General features: G+C 41.3%; 1 protein-coding gene and 1 non-coding gene across 2 annotated transcripts in view; one reads left to right on the top strand and one right to left on the bottom strand.

Annotated features, from left to right (window-relative positions):
* Positions 1-18,490, bottom strand: part of ERC2 (ELKS/RAB6-interacting/CAST family member 2) — an 882,456-nt gene that overhangs the window by 744,710 nt on the left and 119,256 nt on the right. The gene's annotated exons all lie outside the window — the stretch shown is intronic.
* On the top strand, positions 9,706-9,778 carry TRNAG-UCC. The gene has a single exon. It is a non-coding gene; the product is annotated as a tRNA-Gly (tRNA).

Raw genomic sequence — 18,490 nt, 5'->3', positions numbered from 1 at the left:
ATTATCAGTGGAGAAGGCAATGGCACCCCACTCCAGTACTCTTGCCTGGAAAATCCCAAGGACGGAGGAGCCTGGTGGGCTGCGGTCCATGGGGTCGCGAAGAGTCGGACACGACTGAGTGACTTCACTTTCACTTTTCACTTTCATGCATTGGAGGAGGAAATGGCAACCCACTCCAGTGTTCTTCCCTGGAGAATCCCAGGGATGGCGGAGCCTGGTGGGCTGCTGTCTATGGGGTCGCACAGAGTCGGACATGACTGAAGCGACTTAGCAGCAGCAGCACCACTATCAGGCCTTATAACCCAGGGTGAGCCAGTCATGCTTCCTACTCTATTTCCTCTACAGGCAAAATTAGGAACTAGGAGATCAGTTCTAGATATCTCAGAGGGCTGCTGTGAGAAGTGTTTTACAGTGAGTCAAAAATCACATCACCAGTATCACTGAACCTGCCACAGGGCTTTAGAAATAGTGGTATCCTTAGGCAAAATAGCATCAAACAGCATACTTTATTTGTTCTCTTATTAATTAAAAGTATATAAATTCTATCATGTGGCAAACATATATAAATATGGCATCCAAATTTTATTTAAAATCAATTAATAAGAATTTCTCATATCTGCCCATATCTGATATTATATTTGAGGTAATTTATTTTTATTTCATTGTCTTTTTCTCTAATATGGACAGTATTAACTAGCATTAAGAAGACATATTTTGTTGGATACCTAATATGTAGCTCAAAATGAAGAATGAAAGCCATGTTAAAACACTATGAAGACGCAAGACTTAGAAAAAAGAACATAGATACCCCAACAGTGTTCTCTAAGATAATAAGACACTGGTACCATAGCAGGGTATCAAAATCCCTGAAGAAGAATCACATGTTTCCTGAAATCAGGTAGCAATATTGCCTCTAAGATGAAGCTGCATGAATCTAGTGAGAGAATCACTGAAGTCTGAGGATTTTTTTAATCTAACTAGTTTTTCAGTTCAGTTCAGTCACTCTTTGCAACCCCGTGAACCGAAACACGCCAGGCCTCCCTATCCATCACCAACTCCTGGAGTCTACCCAAACTCATATCCATTGAGTCAGTGATGCCATCAAACCATCTCACCCTCTATCGTCCCCCTTCTCCTCCTGCTCTCAATCTTTCCCAGCATCAGGGTCTTTTCAAATGAGTCAGCTCTTCACATCAGGTGGCCAAAGTATTGGAGTTTCAGCTTCAGCATCAGTCCTTCCAATGAACACCCTGGACTGATTTCCTTTAGGATGGACTGGTTGGATCTCCTTGCAGTCCAAGGGAATCTCAAGAGTCTTCTCCAACACCACAGTTCAAAAGCATCAATTCTTCGGCACTCAGCCTTCTTCACAGTCCAACTCTCACATCCATATATGACTACTGGAAAAACCATAGCCTTGACCAGACGGACCTTTGTTGGCAAAGTAATGTCTCTGCTTTTTAATATGTAGTCTAGGTTGGTCATAACTTTCCTTCCAAGGATTAAGCGTCTTTTAATTTCATGGCTGCAATCACCATCTGCAGTGATTTTGGAGCCCAGAAAAATAAAGTCGCCATTGTTTCCACTGTTTCCCCATCTATTTGCCATGAAGTGATGGGACCAGATGCCATGATCTTAATTTTCTGAATTTACAGAGCATATATTTTGTGCATTATTAATTGCCTTGGGCCAAGTTTTCTTTTAACAGCATAGTCTGACAACTGCCCACAAGGTGGCACCAAACTCATGCCCAGAAGACAACTAAGGGAATTTTTTTTTCCAATCATAAAGCAGACGTTCCAAATACTCAACAGATAGCTTCCTTTATAGCTTATCCCCAAGAATGAGCCACATTTATAGATATTAGCCTCTTCTCTCTATATGATACAAAAGTTAAAACCTATTGCCGCCTACAAGAAAACTTAAAGTAGACAGACCTCCTCTCAAGATAGATCTGTTCTACTTCTGTGCAGTTTTCAACAGAAAAAAAACCCAAAGTATGTAACTCCTAAAAATAAATGTCCCATTTCTAGGGGGGGAAAAATTCTGAAACTAACTTAACACACTGAATGGTACCCAGAAGTTGATCATTCTTTCCTTTGTTTTAAACTTTATTTAGTTGAGTTTAGATGAGTGGATTTAAATCTTTAAAGACCTGAATGTTATTTAAAAATTGAAACAGAATTCCAATCAATACTTAATGTATCATGGTTATTTTTAAAGAGTGAGATCTATTCCTGGAGACCTTCTCCTTTCTATCCCCCTCCACACTATTCCATCTTACAAAGGCTGTTCTAAAGTGAACTGGTCCACACCAGGATAGAGCTCTCGGAAACTCTAATGAACGTCATTCTGGGAATAGACACAATGCATCACTGTTGGGTTAGGGGATGTTTCTGCCAATTAAAAACAGTGCACTGGGCCTGAGCCCCTGGGAGCTGAGCCTTCCATTTTGAAAAAGCAGATGTTGTACAGAGCTTTATATCCTCAAAGTGCCAGTTTCCTGTTAGCGTGAAAAGAGGAAGCTACCTGTTAGGAACAGAACACCCGCCACACAGAAGGGGGACCATCTGTGAAGGGCTTGTGTCAAGAGTTCACCAACCTTTTACCAAAGGAAAAAAAAGAAAAGCTAAAAGAACAAGGTAGATAAACATCATTCTGAGACCACCAAGCTACCTTTCATCAAGCAGCATCCCACTGCGCATACCCAAGAAGCTTCTCAAAGCCTGTTAGTAATCATGAGTCATTTGTTCAGCCTCCAGAACATTGCTCTACCAAAGAAACATCCTTAATTGCAAGTCCTTGGTTTCTATATATTTGTGATTCCTGAAAATACAAGGTAAACTTCATGTCCACCTATTTATGTTTCCTAAGCAAGGCACCACACACCCCCAGACCACATGCAAGTAGTCTGAGGTCTCAAGGACAAGGCATTCTGGGAGCTTTGTAAAGGTGCTCTCTGTAGCCAGCGTGATCCACCAAAGCAGACACTCCCACAAGCTGGCTGGAGAGGCAGGGTGGCAAAAGGAGGCAGGGGTGTAACTGCGTTAACAATGATCATAGAACCTGCTCGTGTGACACTGCATTCTGCAAACTTGCAGTGCTGACCCCACCATGCTGCCTCTTTCTCCACTTGAGGAATATACTACTCTAGCATCTCAGAACACAACTGTCTTCCAAGCAGTCTCAGCGTGGGGCAATCTGGCTGACGTTTTACCTCAAACATCCTAGATCATTTTTAAAATGCTGCAACAAGCCCTTTCTTTCCCTGATTTTTAAACCAACAGTGTTTCTTACTGGCATCACAGAATGGAGAACAAATTCATACAATAATGTAATAACAAAGTGCATATCACTTCTCTTAATTCACCAAGCAATGCAAAAACCTGTAAGAATTTAACAAGGATATAGCATGATGCAGTGATGCAGCTTTGATTAAAAGAGATAGAAAATTACCATTCATTAGACATTTTCCATGTGCCAGCTACTGTGGTAAGCATGTGTAAGTTTTCTTTTAAAATCATATTTCATAAATGCAAACTTCAGAAGGACCCATGACAAATCCCTGAGTGTGCCCTTCTGTAGCATTCAAAACACACATTTACTGCCATGATGACACAGAGGTTAAGCGGCCCTCACCCCTGCTCTCAAAGGACTCACACCCTGGAGGAGAACCAGCATAAGGCTTCTGTGAGGTACGTACCAGGTACTGCCAAGGACAGGGTGATTACTCATCCATGCATTCTAGATCCTACCTTTATTAGAACAATGCTTAATTGATGAAAGAAGAATAAAGTAGAATACACAACTGAATAGACTGGAATAAGAAAAAAATCAGTAAGAATCTGAGAAAAGATTTTCCATGGGATGAAGAAATGATCTCTCACATGAGGATCCTCTCTTAGCTCACAAAGGAAAAATAAGTTCTCTAATAAAGGGGGTGTTTACTTCAATGAAGTTCAAGCCCCTCAGCTGTCTTTGCCTGATCATCCCATTCCCTTTGCCTCTGTTCCCATTCAGGTCCTAGGCTGACCACATCCCTACCTTTACAAGCACTACCAGGCCAGACCACACCAAGCTTTCTCCCCTCATACATGCTCTTTCTCCCTCCAACAGACTTACGCTGATTTGTTTTTAAGGAACCACCTCCTTTATGCAGCCTGCTGAGCTATACACACACATACCCCTCCACACACACACACAGGCTTTGTTGGTTAGAAGTTCCAAGGAATCACCTCCTTTATGCAGCCTGCTGAGCTACACACACCACAGGCTTTGTTGGTTACAAATTCTAAGGCCAACATTTCCCCACTAGGTTGTAAACTCCTTGAAGGAAGGGGCTTTGTCCTGTTAGTTATTGTGCCCCCAATGCCTGTAACATGGTAAGTATTTAATAGATAATTATCAAATTATAGAATTTTCATTTTTAGATAACTTGACTTTCCCCTCCAAAAGACTAAAGGCTCATAGAAAACCTAAGGTGTCTGGCTTCTAGAAAGTGTACCAGAAATTTTCAGTAAATAAGTAAACAGTAAACCTTAGGCCACAAGACAGAGTTGTCGAAATTACTGTTTCTTATTGTAAGGCTCAATCGCTTTAATCATCTCCAACTCTTTGTGACCCTATGGACCATAGCCCGCCAGGCTCTTATAAGCATGGGATTTCCCAGGCAAGAATACTTGAGTGAGTTGCCATTTCCTTCTCCAGGGGATCTTCCTGACCCAAGGATCAATCCCACATCTCCTATATCTCCTGCATTGCAGGAGGATTCTTTGCTGCTGGAAGAGCTCTCCTTCTTATTGTAAAGTGGTTTTTTAATAACAAATTCTCCTCTTTTACAAAGTCTTGTCCTTGTTAGCTTTGCACATTCTGTTGTTTACATTCAAATGCAAGAGTGAAGACTCCAATAACAACGAAGAAAGGATTACTTATTTCAATAATCTTATCTGTTGAAATTTAACATTCTTTTCCCCCGAAGAATACAATGCATGATCCCCAGCTCCTAACTCAGCTATGCCTGTGATACAAGGACTTGTCAGAGTAAATAGACAGAGAGAGGCAAATGGGTATTTCAAATACCACATTAAACAAAATATCTTTCTACATTTGCAAAATAAATATCATTTCATTGCTCATATCTCCTGGATAAAGTGGCAAGAAGAAAAAAAAAAAAAGAAAACAAACATAAGAAGACCCAGGGTCTTGCAGAATGTTTAATAACCTGGGTTAAGCTGGCCACTTGAGTCTTTGAACACAATCAGGCCTCCAACATTTGGGCCAAAAGCCCTTCCCTCCTCCTCCTCTTCTTCCTCACCCCCCCTGATTAGCACACTGAGGGAGCCAGACGGCAACATGCCTTCATATGGTCTGTTGAGCACAAAGCTCACAATTACTGTAACCAAATGCCCTAATGCCTGCTTCCAATAAATGCCTGCACCATCGCTCTAAAGGAAGAGCCAGGAGCTTCTCCCAGCTCCACTCCTCCACCTCGGCCCCTGCACACCAAAATCTTAAGAAGTGGTAGGGGAAAAACATCATTCTTCAATAAAAGATGAACCTTACACCAATGCACAATGTGTTTATTATTAAAATAATTTAAATTATTTCCTTAGTTGATTTCTCTCTGTTATCAAGCCACTCCTTCACATCATTAACCCCAAGTAAATAAGAAATTGGGATTGGAGCATTTTCACTAATGGAACATCAGTTGATTCCATGGTGCCCTTGTGATAGTGAGTCATTCATTCAACAGTGCTGAGTGCCTACCATGTGTCAAAGGTTATTACATTTTACATTTTACTCATCTGTTAGATGTTTCAAGGATAGAGACATGTACTCCCAGTTCTAAGCACTGTGACTATTACAGACATGTACAAAGATGTACAAAGGTGTAAAGATGTACAACACACCTTCAACGATTGGGTCAATAAAATCCTCATGGGATGTGTTCATGAAAAGCACACATACCAGCCAAAGTGCCCATGCATTCTCCTCAAGGCCACTAACAGCACCAGGCCACACAACAAGGATCCAGCTTAACTTTCTCTAAAATCAATGAAGCCTGAATATAGGTATGCCTTTCATGTGTTTTATTCAATTATTCATCAGTAGCTTTTATTGAATATCTATTTATGGCAACCCACTCCAGTATTTTTGCCTGAGAAATCCCATGGACAGAGGAGCCTGTGCACTATAGTCCATGAGGATGCAAACAAGTTGGACATAATTTGACAATTAAACCACCAGCACCACCACCGCCTGGAGACACAACACTGAGAAAAAGAGGTATAGCCCAACCCTTGTTGAGCTCACAGTCTAGGTAGAAGAACAACCATCTAGCTAAACATTGCCCAGAAAAAGCAGTAGAGGCTATGAAAGTAAAACACAGGTGCTCTAATTCAACTGAGACAGGAAAATGGAAATGACTGGTTTGTGCAAACAATCATTTGTGTGGTGAAAGAGAAAATGGTACTGGGGGACTGAAGAGGTGAGGAAGAGTTATCTAGTTCAAAAACAACGTGGCATTTATACAAAAAGGAAGACTACAGGTTTGGGGAGAGAAAGAGAACATGAAGAAAACTGTCTAGAAAGTAGCAGAGAGCTCAGCTGGAAGGTTCTGCAGTGAACTTTTATGTGAGAGTGTGTGAGAGCAGTAAAGGGGCATCAGAGTACTAAGACTTCTGCTGTCTTAGAGAACCTACTCCCCACATGCACGCCCACACTTAGGAATACTGACACAGTAGGGCAAACAGCATAAGTCACCGAGTTTGGAGGCTCTGAGTGGCTTCTGGGAAACTGGGAGCCATGAATCACTTGCCTGTACCTTGCGCCAGGTCAAGGGGAGAAAGAAAGTGACCTCATATAGCTTTCAAAGCCTGGCTCTCTTTATTATTTGGAGATTTACTCCTCACCTCAAAGAAAGGCCAAAACCACCCAAAAGGATATTACCCCAGAAGAAGAATCACTGGGCCACAGGATATAAATATTTTTGAGGTCTCTGAAACATTTTCTCCATTTCATTTTGGCTTCTTATGTTACTAAAAATATCTATGGAATAGAATTTAGTGTAACATTTTAAATAAAAAAGATCCACTATGCCTATAAAAGAGCTGCCCTTTTTGAATTTGCTAACAATATTTTTAGAGACTACAGTGTGATCTCCATGTCTGTGTCAGTATTTTTTAAACTTCTACTTGCTAACTAGAACATTTTAAAAACTGATACTGGCCAACATTAACATTCCTCATCCTTTCATAAGATCATGACAATAAAAAAAAATAATAATGACTTTTCACTAATATTGATTAAAAAGTATTTTGGTCACCTAAGCCAGTGTTGAAAAATAAGGTCTTCGATTCTTAAAGTACATGCTATCCTCCCCTAAAAAAAGAATAATAATGGTAGCTTAGTAATGTTTGTTATTCAACTTAAATTATTTTGCCCTATATTTATTTCATAGAAATAATTATTCCTTAAAGTAAGTCATTCATCAACAATTACAATTATTCAAGTGCTAGATATTCTGTGAATTACTTGCACCAAAGAGAAATCAAAGTTCAGAAACTACCCTCAAGAGAGTGACCATCTAGTAAAGAGAACCAGGCATGCAAGCAATTGTATTTAATGTGTTAGTCTATATAAAGAAGTGTGTACAAAGAACAAAGAGAACATTAAGAAAGAAACATCTAAGTGCATCTGGGAAATTCAGAAAGGGTTATAGAGGAAGTAACTCTTAAGCTAAAACTTAAAGGACTTAAAGAGAGATGGACAGGCAGATTGAAGGAAGGTTTTTCCAGGCAGAGGACATTACAGGGAGGTCGGTGAGGACAGAACACACAGAGGGTACACGAGGAGACTGGGAAGGCTGTGCTACGCTTGCCTGTCATGCTGGGGAGTCTGCCCTCTCTCGGGCTGGCACAGAATCCATGAAGATTTCTGAAAATCGAAGGGACATGATCCAATTTAGGTTTCCTATGTATACGAAATGCGGGTAGACTGGAATAAGATTTAAAAAAGAGTGAGTAGTTAAAAAACAATAGTCCGGCTGAGAGGTTATACATCCTGAAATAAGACAATACTGCTGGGAATCAACAGAGAGGTATACTACAAATGGTATTAAGGAAATAGAAGGTAAGGGACCTGAAAACTGACTGGATAATGATAGCAAGAAAAGATAGAATGTAAAAATGTGATTTCCAGGTTTCTGGCAAGTAAATTTAGAGTTGTGCCATCCTGTGACGTCAGGAACAGAAGCAGCAGACAGGAAAAGGAAGATAAGCTTCGGCTGAACACTGTAATGATTGGGCCAGATTAAAATAAACTATAGAAACTGACAACCCCCAAATATCAGTGATTGAAATAAGAAGGACAAAATTCTCATTTATGCTACATGTCTATTGTGCTTCAACAGACCTCCTTCTGGGGCACAGACTGATGGATACCCTGCCGTCTGGAATACTGCTTGATGCAAGAGCAGGAAAAAAGTGTGCTAAAGATTCATACCCTGACAATTAAGTACTTAGGCCCAGAAACAGGACACATCACTTCCAGTCACAATCTATCTGTTGGAAGTAGACATATGACTGTGCCTAACTTCAAAAGGGAAGAGAAGTTTCAAATGTCCTGATGTGGCCCAAAATAGTCCAGTAATAGAGGAGCACTAGATATCTGTGGTCATCAGTCATGTCCATCAGGGACACGTTGGGTCTGAAGCACCAGGGAGACAAGTATGCTGTCTAGAAGGCCATCCTATATGCAGGCTGGGGCTCAGGAAAAGTATCAGGGTGGGAGACACTGACCAAGGAGCTACAAGAATAAATGTGAAAATTCTAGTTCTCAGGGCATCTATGTGAAAATGAATTTCCAAGGTTAACTGGTTCACCCACAGTTACAGAGCAGCATGAATACGGTGGCACCAGGTCTCCAGGGGTCTGACTTCAAACTCAACATTCTTTCAGAAGATGCCTCTAGTGGAATGTCTTATTTGGATAGACTCTGTTCAAGCAGCAATTATCTGTTCAAGAAAGATGGCAATATCTCAATTTTATCAGCAGGTCCAAAAAATCACGCATGTTTGTCCATTCTCTCAGAAAGCCAAGGTAAATTTTGGTGGCACTCACTCACACTTGCACAATGCCTTCATTTTTTTTTTAACATAAAAATCTATCCTGTGTGTCTGGTTTTTGTAGTGTCAGTTATTTTTCTAAACTTGTGTGTCATGCGTGCTAAGTTGCTTCAGTTGTGCCCAACTCTTCGTGACCCCATGGACCAGAGCCCACCAGGCTCCTCTGTCCATGGGATTCTCCAGCATGAATACTGGAGTGAGTTACCATGCCCTCTGTGAGGGGCTCTTCCAGACCCAGGGATCAAACCTGTGCCTCTTACGTCTCCTGCACTGGCAAGCAGGGTCTTTACACTAGCACCACCTGGGAAGCCCTATGTGTCACGGACTTCTATTTTAAATCAGAACTAAAATTTATACTAGAGATTTATAATAGAAATTTATACTAGAGAAGAAGTCTGCACATTTTTTTGCTAACCAAATGGGCATGGCTGTATTCCAATAAAATCTGACTTATAAAAACAGCCAGCTAGCCATATTTGGCCCACAAGCTACAGTTTGCAAACTTCTTCACTACAGGACAAACTTAATTAATAACAATACTACATAGAAGTATATTATGAGTAAATACGTAATTAGGGACTTCCTTGATGGTCCAGTGGTTAGGACTTTGCACTTCCACTACAGGGGTCACAGGTTCAATCACTGGTCAGGGAACTAGGATCTCACATGCCTCATGGCATGTCCCCCCCCCAAAAAAAAATCACTAATTTGGAAATTAGTAAGTATTGTACAAGATGCAAATCTGGAGACTACAAGAACAAACTCTCTTAAATTACATTTATAAAGCTGGAACCATGGATTTTTGTGCAGCACTTCTAAAGCCCTCCACAGCCAGTCTCAAAGTTCTATACTTAAAAACTGAGCCCGTTTTTAAGCTGCTACCTCTCACCTCCAAACCCGTCTTTCCATACCATTTCTGTGATGCTAGGGCTAAGAGTCAGATACGACTGAGCGACTTCACTTTGACTTTTCACTTTCCTGCATTGGAGAAGGAAATGGCAACCCACTCCAGTGTTCTTGCCTGGAGAATCCCAGGGACGGGGGAGCCTGGTGGGCTGCCGTCTATGGGGTCACACAGAGTCGGACACGACTGAAGCGACTTAGCAGCAGGGCTGGGGCTTTGTGAGCTATACTTCCACTTTGTTAGCTGCTGTCTCTTAGGCTATGCCCATAGAGTGCACTAGATGGAACCTACATGCTGGAAGAGGGAGGTGTGAGCTGTTCCTTCCTGTCTATTACCTACTGGCTTCCTGTTCGTGTGGCTGGCCTAGCCCTGTTTGGTAACTCCAGAAGCTGCACTTCCTTTCTGTGCTGGCTGCTGACTGAATCTAGTTAGCAGTCCTTCTGGAACCACTGTGTTCCTCATGGACCACCGTTCTACCCTGCCTCCTCCTCAGGTCCAGGTCCCAGCCCTCCACCCCTCACCTGAGCTCGTAGACTCCATAACACCAACAAGGCAGTACCATCTCTCAGAGGTCTGGGTACCAGGCCCTCAGCTTCCTTCTTCTTAGCTCAGAGGCCTCAGCACCGGCCCTTATCTTGAAGATGGGAGTTTGGTCCCACAGGGCCCCTCCACCAAGCTTCCAAATTTTAATGATCCCAACCCCAAGAATGGCAAATACCTCCTGCAGTTGCTACTCCAAGATGCCTCAGTGTCTTCTTCTTGTCTTTTCAGTTCTTCAATATCTGGTTGATATTTTTTTGTATTAAATTCTCTCTGTTAAAATATTTAGTGTAGTTTCTGTCTCCTGACTCAACCCTGATACAAACACAGTTCAGCAATTTCAAAATAACTCTAATCTTCAATTTTGTTTCTTAAGCACTATGAAGTAGACACACAATTCTGAACTTTCCTTATAATCCCATCTGCTGCTCTCAAATACTACAGCTGCTCCCATTCCTGACTCCTCGAGAGTCTCCTCTCACCCTGAAATTCTTTCCACCCTTAGCTTCTCCTCTGGTCTCTTTTGTCTTCCTCCCCAATTCCTTTCCTCCAAATTGCCCATCACAAAATCCCAAGAACCAGTCTGCCAAAAAGAACGAGTCTCAGAAAGTGACAGAACTGAGGCACTCGGGCTCCTTTCCTCGTGTCAGAGGTACAAACTGAAGTGCCCACCATGGGAAGGAGGGACAAAGGATTCTCGGTGGCCACACATAAGAACTCCAGGACTCCAACCTCATCACTGTATATGTGCAGTTTTGAAACTACATTCAGCCTCAAAGTCAGGGACAACTGGAAGCTGTGGGGTCAGTGGGAACTACAAAGTATATACCTTTCAAGACTTTTTATGAGAAAGCTCTGAATTTTTTTAATGCTGGCTCTTTACCATTCTGTGCAGATTAAATGAAACTTGCCTAATCCTGCCTGCATGCCCTGTTTGCTACCACTGCACTATGCTAGCCCCAGATGCATTAGGTATATTCCATTTTTGTCAAACATTTGATGATTAAAACTATTTTTAATAGTTATATACAGAGCTCTGAGTTATTACAGCAAACCAAAAATAGGATTCTTTTCCCTGTTACTTTCAGAGTTATCACCAAAATGAAAGAAAGCAAGCAACAAAGATAACAAGTAGTATCTTCTGGTAACTTAAACCCTCAGAAAATCTGGGATTCAACTTAAAGAAATTAACAGAATAAAACAGCTCTCTAAAACAACACTTTCGAAGTTTATTTTAGAAGGTGGTAGTGCTACATTATTTTTTAAGTAATATTTACAGAACAGCTTGTTCTAGAGTTCTACATGACACAAATAGAGTAGGCCTGGTATACACATGCCAAAATGGTGACAATGAAATTAGGGCTTGATCCGGTGGTAAATTACCGTCTGCTCATCTCAACAACACCTAAGGCTCTGAAATGAAGAAGGCATCATTTGAATAAGCCGTCCACTCGGGTATACATAAGGGCACACACCCACTTACCTCTCAAACCCCCCATGTACAATTACCCAGTCTGCAAGAGAAAGACACGATGGCTCTATAATTATCAGATGTGAACTAAAAAATCATGCCCTTTTAAAAGCTTAGCTGCATTTCCCAACCACACTTTACCATCCTCAGAGCAAACTCCAAAGCAGTATGATGCCTGCTGCCTATAAAGTCTAATAGCACAGACCAATGTGAAATCCACCTGCTGGGGGACCAAGCAACATCAGTAATGCTGATAGTGGCTGGGCCGGGGGGGAGGCGGGGGAGGGCAGGGGGTAAGAAGGAGTTAATTCCTTATTCTTTATTCCAACATGTCCCTGTGAGTTATACCTACAGAAGGAAACCATTACAATTTCCTGCAGCCAACTTGTTTTTTCTACCTCCAAAAGTGTTTACTGTCAACTACCATAAGAACAAGCCTACCTAAAATCTAAAACCTTACTCTCCTAGATACAGAGAAGAGCCCTAAGATGCCTCCAGAGTTCATGTGGTTGGCAAAAAGGCCATGTCCTAAAGACTCCTTGGAGATCTCCTGTTTCTTCAGTCCACTTACTTTTTTGACACAAAATTCTAAATAGCCTGTTTGATTTTCAAAGTTTACTGATGAAATTTCTATTTGGAAATTTCTACATGGAGACAAATCAAAGGCACTTGGGGACAAAAAAGGGCTATATGTATATATATGTGTATATATATATATATATATATATATAGTGAAATGCCAGGGCACATGGTGAAGGTACTCAATGTTGAAGACAAAGGGAGACGTGTCAAAGAAATGAAGAGGAGTGCGTGAGCCCATCACTCAAAGTGGGCCTTAAAAAGACAGTGTTACTGGTTGAAAGGCCAGAAGAGACTGGAGACAGGTAAAAGAGAAGGCAGAAACAGGCAACATGCTCAGATCAACAGGAAAAGAACCAACATGAAACAGCCTGCTGTTGCTAAGTCGCTTCAGTCGTGTCCAACTCTGTGCGACCCCATGGACGGCAGCCCACCAGGCTCCCCTGTCCCTGGGATTCTCCAGGCAAGAACACTGGAGTGGGTTGCCATTTCCTTCTCCAATGCATGAAAGTGAAAAAATAAAGTGAAGTTGCTCAGTCGTGTCCGACTCCTAGCGACCCCATGGACTGCAGCCCACCAGGCCCCTCCGTCCATGGGATTTTCCAGGCAAGAGTACTGGAGTGGGGTGCCATTGCCTTCTCCAATGAAACAGCCTAGAGGGGCAAAATAACATGATTCTCACAGCTAGTTAGAGTCGCACCTGAGGTTTGTTTTAGGCTCCAAGCCTAGCGCTTCACCTGCTTTATTTTATCCAACCCTTTCAACTACCCTGTGACCTGGGTATTATGTCCATTTTATAGATAAAGTTATAGGCGTGGAGAGTTAAAGCCAAGGTTACTTGGTGAGGAAAGGGCATACCTAGAATCAAATTCCAGGTCTGCCTGGTTCCAAAGCCTGTCCTGGGGAGGAAAAGGAGAGAGGAAGAGAGAAAAGAAAAATGATGATACTATTTAGTGTGCGAGGTACCCACCATGCCTCTGACTCTGCATCTACCACTGCTCTAGGAGGGACCATGTTACTCTAGCACAGCACCTGGCCCAGGTCTACACTCTCTGCCTCTAATTAATGAGTACATGTGTCTTTCCATAGTACAATTCTATAATGTAGGTACTGTTTTTCTCATTGTACAGCCAAGGAAAACACTATTATTTAAAGCATTTGGTCTAAAAGGGGAGAGAAAAAACATCCCCAGAGATAGATAAAACCAGGAGCTATTCTGACAGGCCAAACAACTGCCCTTGTCAAAACAACTGATGGAATACTGGGAAGGAAGATAAAGCAGAACTAGAGGATGTAAAATAACAGACATTTTGTATTATTTCTTTTTCTTTCCTTTAATATTTGAAATAACATAACTTGCAGTAAGATAAGCAAAGGAAACAGCTCTCTTTGCAACAAAATTTCATTTATGGACCAAATTCCTAAAAAGTTTACCCAGGATAATGATGCAATGCATCATCACTTAAAAGAAAAGAAAGAGAGATTCAGAGACAGAGAGAGACAGAAAGAAAATAAAACTAACAATCCAGAAAATTAGGCAGCTCATTATGTGTTCTCTTCCAAATTTTGCAGAATCACACTTAAAGTGACAGATGTGAAGAGGAAGGAGGTTCACACTCAGAAAAGCAGAACTATTTTGGGGACGTTTGTTAGAAGAGGTGCCAAAGTACCTGAGAACTAGTGCACAGTCAGAGCTCTGGCATATTCATTCATTCATTCATTCATGTACCCATGCATGCATGCAACAAACTTCACCACATCCTGACTACCAGCCTGACTCACCAACAGCAGCTGAAGATACTGTGGGGAGTCAGACATAGTCCCTGCCTTTAAAAAGCTCACAATCTGCTGGAAAATTTCAGGCAAGAAACAAGTTAATTGATTCTACCCTTAGTAGAGTATATCCAAGGAATTCTAGGAACTCCGCCTAGGGGAGCAACAGTCGAGGAAGGTTGCTCAAAAGTGACATGTGATTCCTGAAGGGAGGGATAGCCAAGGAAAGCAGTGAAGGGTTGGAGAGGTTGTCAGGGATAGGACTTCACAGGCCATGGAGAGATCTTTCCATTTTATCCCGAAGAAAACGAAAAGCCATTCAATATTCATTATTAGGGGAATTACATGTCCAGATTGGCGTTAAAAAATAAAAACCTTGAGAAAATTGTAGATAAGACTGGACAGAGGTTTAGATTGAAGAAGAGGAGGTAAGTCAAGAGACTACTACTGTTGTCCAGGCTGGAAATATGGAAACCTAAAACACGGTTGAGATTGGGGAATGAAAAGGAGGGAACGGAGTCAAGAGACACTTGGGGGAGATAATCAGTAGGAATTGGGGACCAATTTGGACAGGGGTTAGGAAGAGTCATGGGTGACCTCAAAGTGTGTGATTCGGTTAGGGTGAGGCTGGGATATTGGAAACATTCCCTAAGAAAGGAACACGGGATAAAACTGGGGGGAAGATGACAAGTTCTGACTTGGACATACTGAATTTAAAGTGTCTTTGTCTGGTGAGAGCTTCTAGTCATCTGTGGCCTCTATATCATACTCACTGAGTTATCTATTGCTACATAACAATATCATACACATTTAGTAGCTTCAAGAAACATATTTGTCTCACAGTTTCTGTGGGTCAGGGGTCCAAGTGTATTTAAGTTGGTTCCTCTGCAAGGCTGTAATCAATGTGTCAGCCAGGGCTGGGTTCTTCTCTGAAGCTCAACTGGGGAAGACTCCATTTCCTAGCTGATGTGACTGTTGGGAGCATTCAGTTCATTGTTGATTGATATCCACCCTAGGCTCCTAATCACAAAGCCCTGTCCATAGGCATGGATAATATGACAACTTTCTTCTTTAAATCCAGCAAGAAGGAGTGTCTCCTTGAAACACAAGCATCACCATCTTATGTGACATAATCACATGCATACCATCACCTTTGCTGTACTTTACTGGCTAGAGTAAAGCACAGGTCCTCCCCCTTTCCTCTTCATTTAAAGGTAGAGGATCACATTAGGGCATGAATCTAGGAGGCAAGAGTCATGGAGGCCACCTTAGAGTCTGTCCACCATGGTCATTTTCATTTGGTCTCCAAAAGGTGGAAACCCTTGGGCCTTCTTTCTTGTCTCCTATACCCTCAAGGCCTAAGGAAATAGATATTGAGTGATATACAAATATAGATTCACAACCCATCCATCTCTCTCAATTCAATCTCTTCTATGAAATCTTTCCAAGGAGGCTCTCCTCTCTGTCCCCCTGCCCCATTCCATTCTCATCTGATAGCATTTAAAATGTAAACTAATAGTTTCCAAAATTTCAGGGCCAAAAATTGCATACTCTATAAAGAAATAATAATAGATGCCATTTATTAAATGTATTTATATTTTATTTATATTTATTTATAAATAGATTATTTATTTATGATCACAATTTAGCACTCCCTATGTGTTGCTGTGCAGTCCCCCAGTCATGTCTGACTCTTTGTGACCTCATGGACTGTAGCACGCCAGACCTCTCTGTCCCTCACCATCTCTCAAAGTTTGCCCAAGTTCACGTCCATTGCATCAGTGATGCCATCCAGCCATCTCATCCTCTTGCGCCCTCTTCTCCTTCTGCCCTCCATCTCTCCTAGCATCATGGATTTTTCCAATGAGTCAGCTGTTTGCATCACTCACTATACTGGAAACCATATAGGCAATATCTCATTTAATCCTCAAAATGATATATTAAGTGAAGTGCAAATAGTATTTCTATTTTATAGATGGGAACATGGAGACAAAGAAAGGACAAGACACTTAACCAAAGTCATACAGCTAATTAAGTGGTCTGTTAGTCGCTCAGTCCATGCAACCCCATGGACTGTAGCCTGCCAAGTTCCTCTGTTCATGGAATTGTCCAGGCAAGAATACTAGAGTGGGTTGTCATTTCCTTCTCCAGGAGATCTTCCTGACCCAGGCACTGAACCTGGGTCTCACACATTGTAGGCAGATTCTTTACCATCTGAGCCACCAGGGAAGCCCAATTAAGTGGTGAGTGCTGGGTATTCTGACTCCAGACACCACACTCAAAACCAGATCAGGCACTTAAATATAACCACGTGTACTTTTAGGATCTTCTGAATGATAAAATAAAAAATAACCCAAAGCTACTTCGAGTTCAATAAATATATTTATAGTTTTTTCCAAAAATAGAATCTATAAATATTTACAAAACACAGTACATACATGTGCAAAAGGGCATTCCCTCAACAATGAAGATTAGCAACCATTTGCAGAGCCTCACAGCCCTCCCCACACAGCTCCTCAGCTGGGCACCAGGAGCTTCTACCATATTCCTTTGCTACTAGCATTATACTCTGAATCAGTGGTTCTCAACCAGCAGTGGTTTTGCCCTCCTGCAGACAAGTAGCAATGTCTGAAGACAATTTTGATTGTCATGACTAGGGAGGGTATGCTATTGGCATCTAGTAAAACTAGATGTTTAGGGATGCTGCTAAACTTCTTGTAAAGCACTGGGCAGACCCTATAATAAGAAATTATCCAACTTGAGAAACTCTATTGTATTTCAATACAAAATTCCTTTGTTTTATATGTATTTGTCCTAACTACAAGATACACCTATGCTATCAGAGCAGCAACTATCTGAGTTCCTCATCACCCTACTTTTCCCACTCTACACCTGAATTAGGTGTACATACACCTGAATGATGAGTGTACAAGAGACAGGAATTGAAATTTATTTCCAAGATAGAATAGGCTTTATTTCTACAAGAGTGATTTATTCAATGATTAACTCATTTCCTCCAAAGTAAAAGCTTCTAGTTTGAATTTACTAAAGGCTAATTTACTTCTGGAATTAACACAGCTTTACCCAGAGCAGCCTCTGGCACCTCTGTATCTGAATTAGCAAACAATTCCCTGGTTTAGAAAAGTCAGATAAAGGAAACAATATTCAAGATAGAGACCAATAGACAAATAGATCCAGAAGCATCATCAAATGTCAAGAACTAGAATGTGTTTATGTCCTCAAGCAATTATTCACCCCTTAAACATATGAAAGGCAAAGACATGCAAATGAACCAGCTTCCAAAAATGATTCTTTTTATTTTTTAATCACAAATCATTGTGAAGGAAGAGAACAGTGCTCTAAAGCAAGTCAGATGTATTCACTGAATGATGAAAAGAATCCTTCTTTTTGTTAACACAAGTAAGAATTGTGTATCTACTAAGTAGAAAATACATTATAATTTTAAGAAGGTGAAGAAACCATTATTCTATTTTCAACATAAAGAAATCTAAACTTGTACTCTAGACCATACGTCAAATGACTATTTCAATTAATTTTCTACCAAGTAGGAAACCACCGTGCTGTGTATTTCCACGTGTCTATGAGCCAATCTCAGGGTACAGTTCAGATTCTCTTTCGCTCTCAGATAAACAAAAAACAAGTCCATTGAACCCCAAAATAAGTTAAAACCTTTGGGACCACACTCACACTGCTGAGAAGACTCCAAAATTGTTCCATCTGCTCCAGCACTATACTTACCACAGGGGAGCTGATGAATCAGACTGGACAGGGCCACACCGGTCTCTGAAATTCCTCAGGAGCATCTTGATTACACCCAATTAGTGAGGCCATAGACAGAAGCCCAGTGACTCAGACAGCCTTGAAACCCAGCACAATCAGCAGGGCTGAAAAACCAAGGCCATTAGCTCCTGCTGTTTCCCACCTCTTAAAGAATCAAACCCAAGCTGGTTGTGAAAGACAATGGCCACTCTGTACAATCAATGACAGATTATTTTTAATGGGGGCAGGAGAGATTCAAAGCAGAGGGAGACTTCAAAATCACTAATCATCACATTTGGAATTCTCTGAAGGTTATTCT

The sequence above is a fragment of the Bison bison genome, unplaced genomic scaffold (genome assembly GCF_000754665.1).
Source record: "Bison bison bison isolate TAMUID 2011002044 unplaced genomic scaffold, Bison_UMD1.0 scf7180017864304, whole genome shotgun sequence".
Taxonomy (NCBI): Eukaryota; Metazoa; Chordata; class Mammalia; order Artiodactyla; family Bovidae; genus Bison; species Bison bison.
This window is presented reverse-complemented; position numbering and strand designations above follow the sequence as displayed.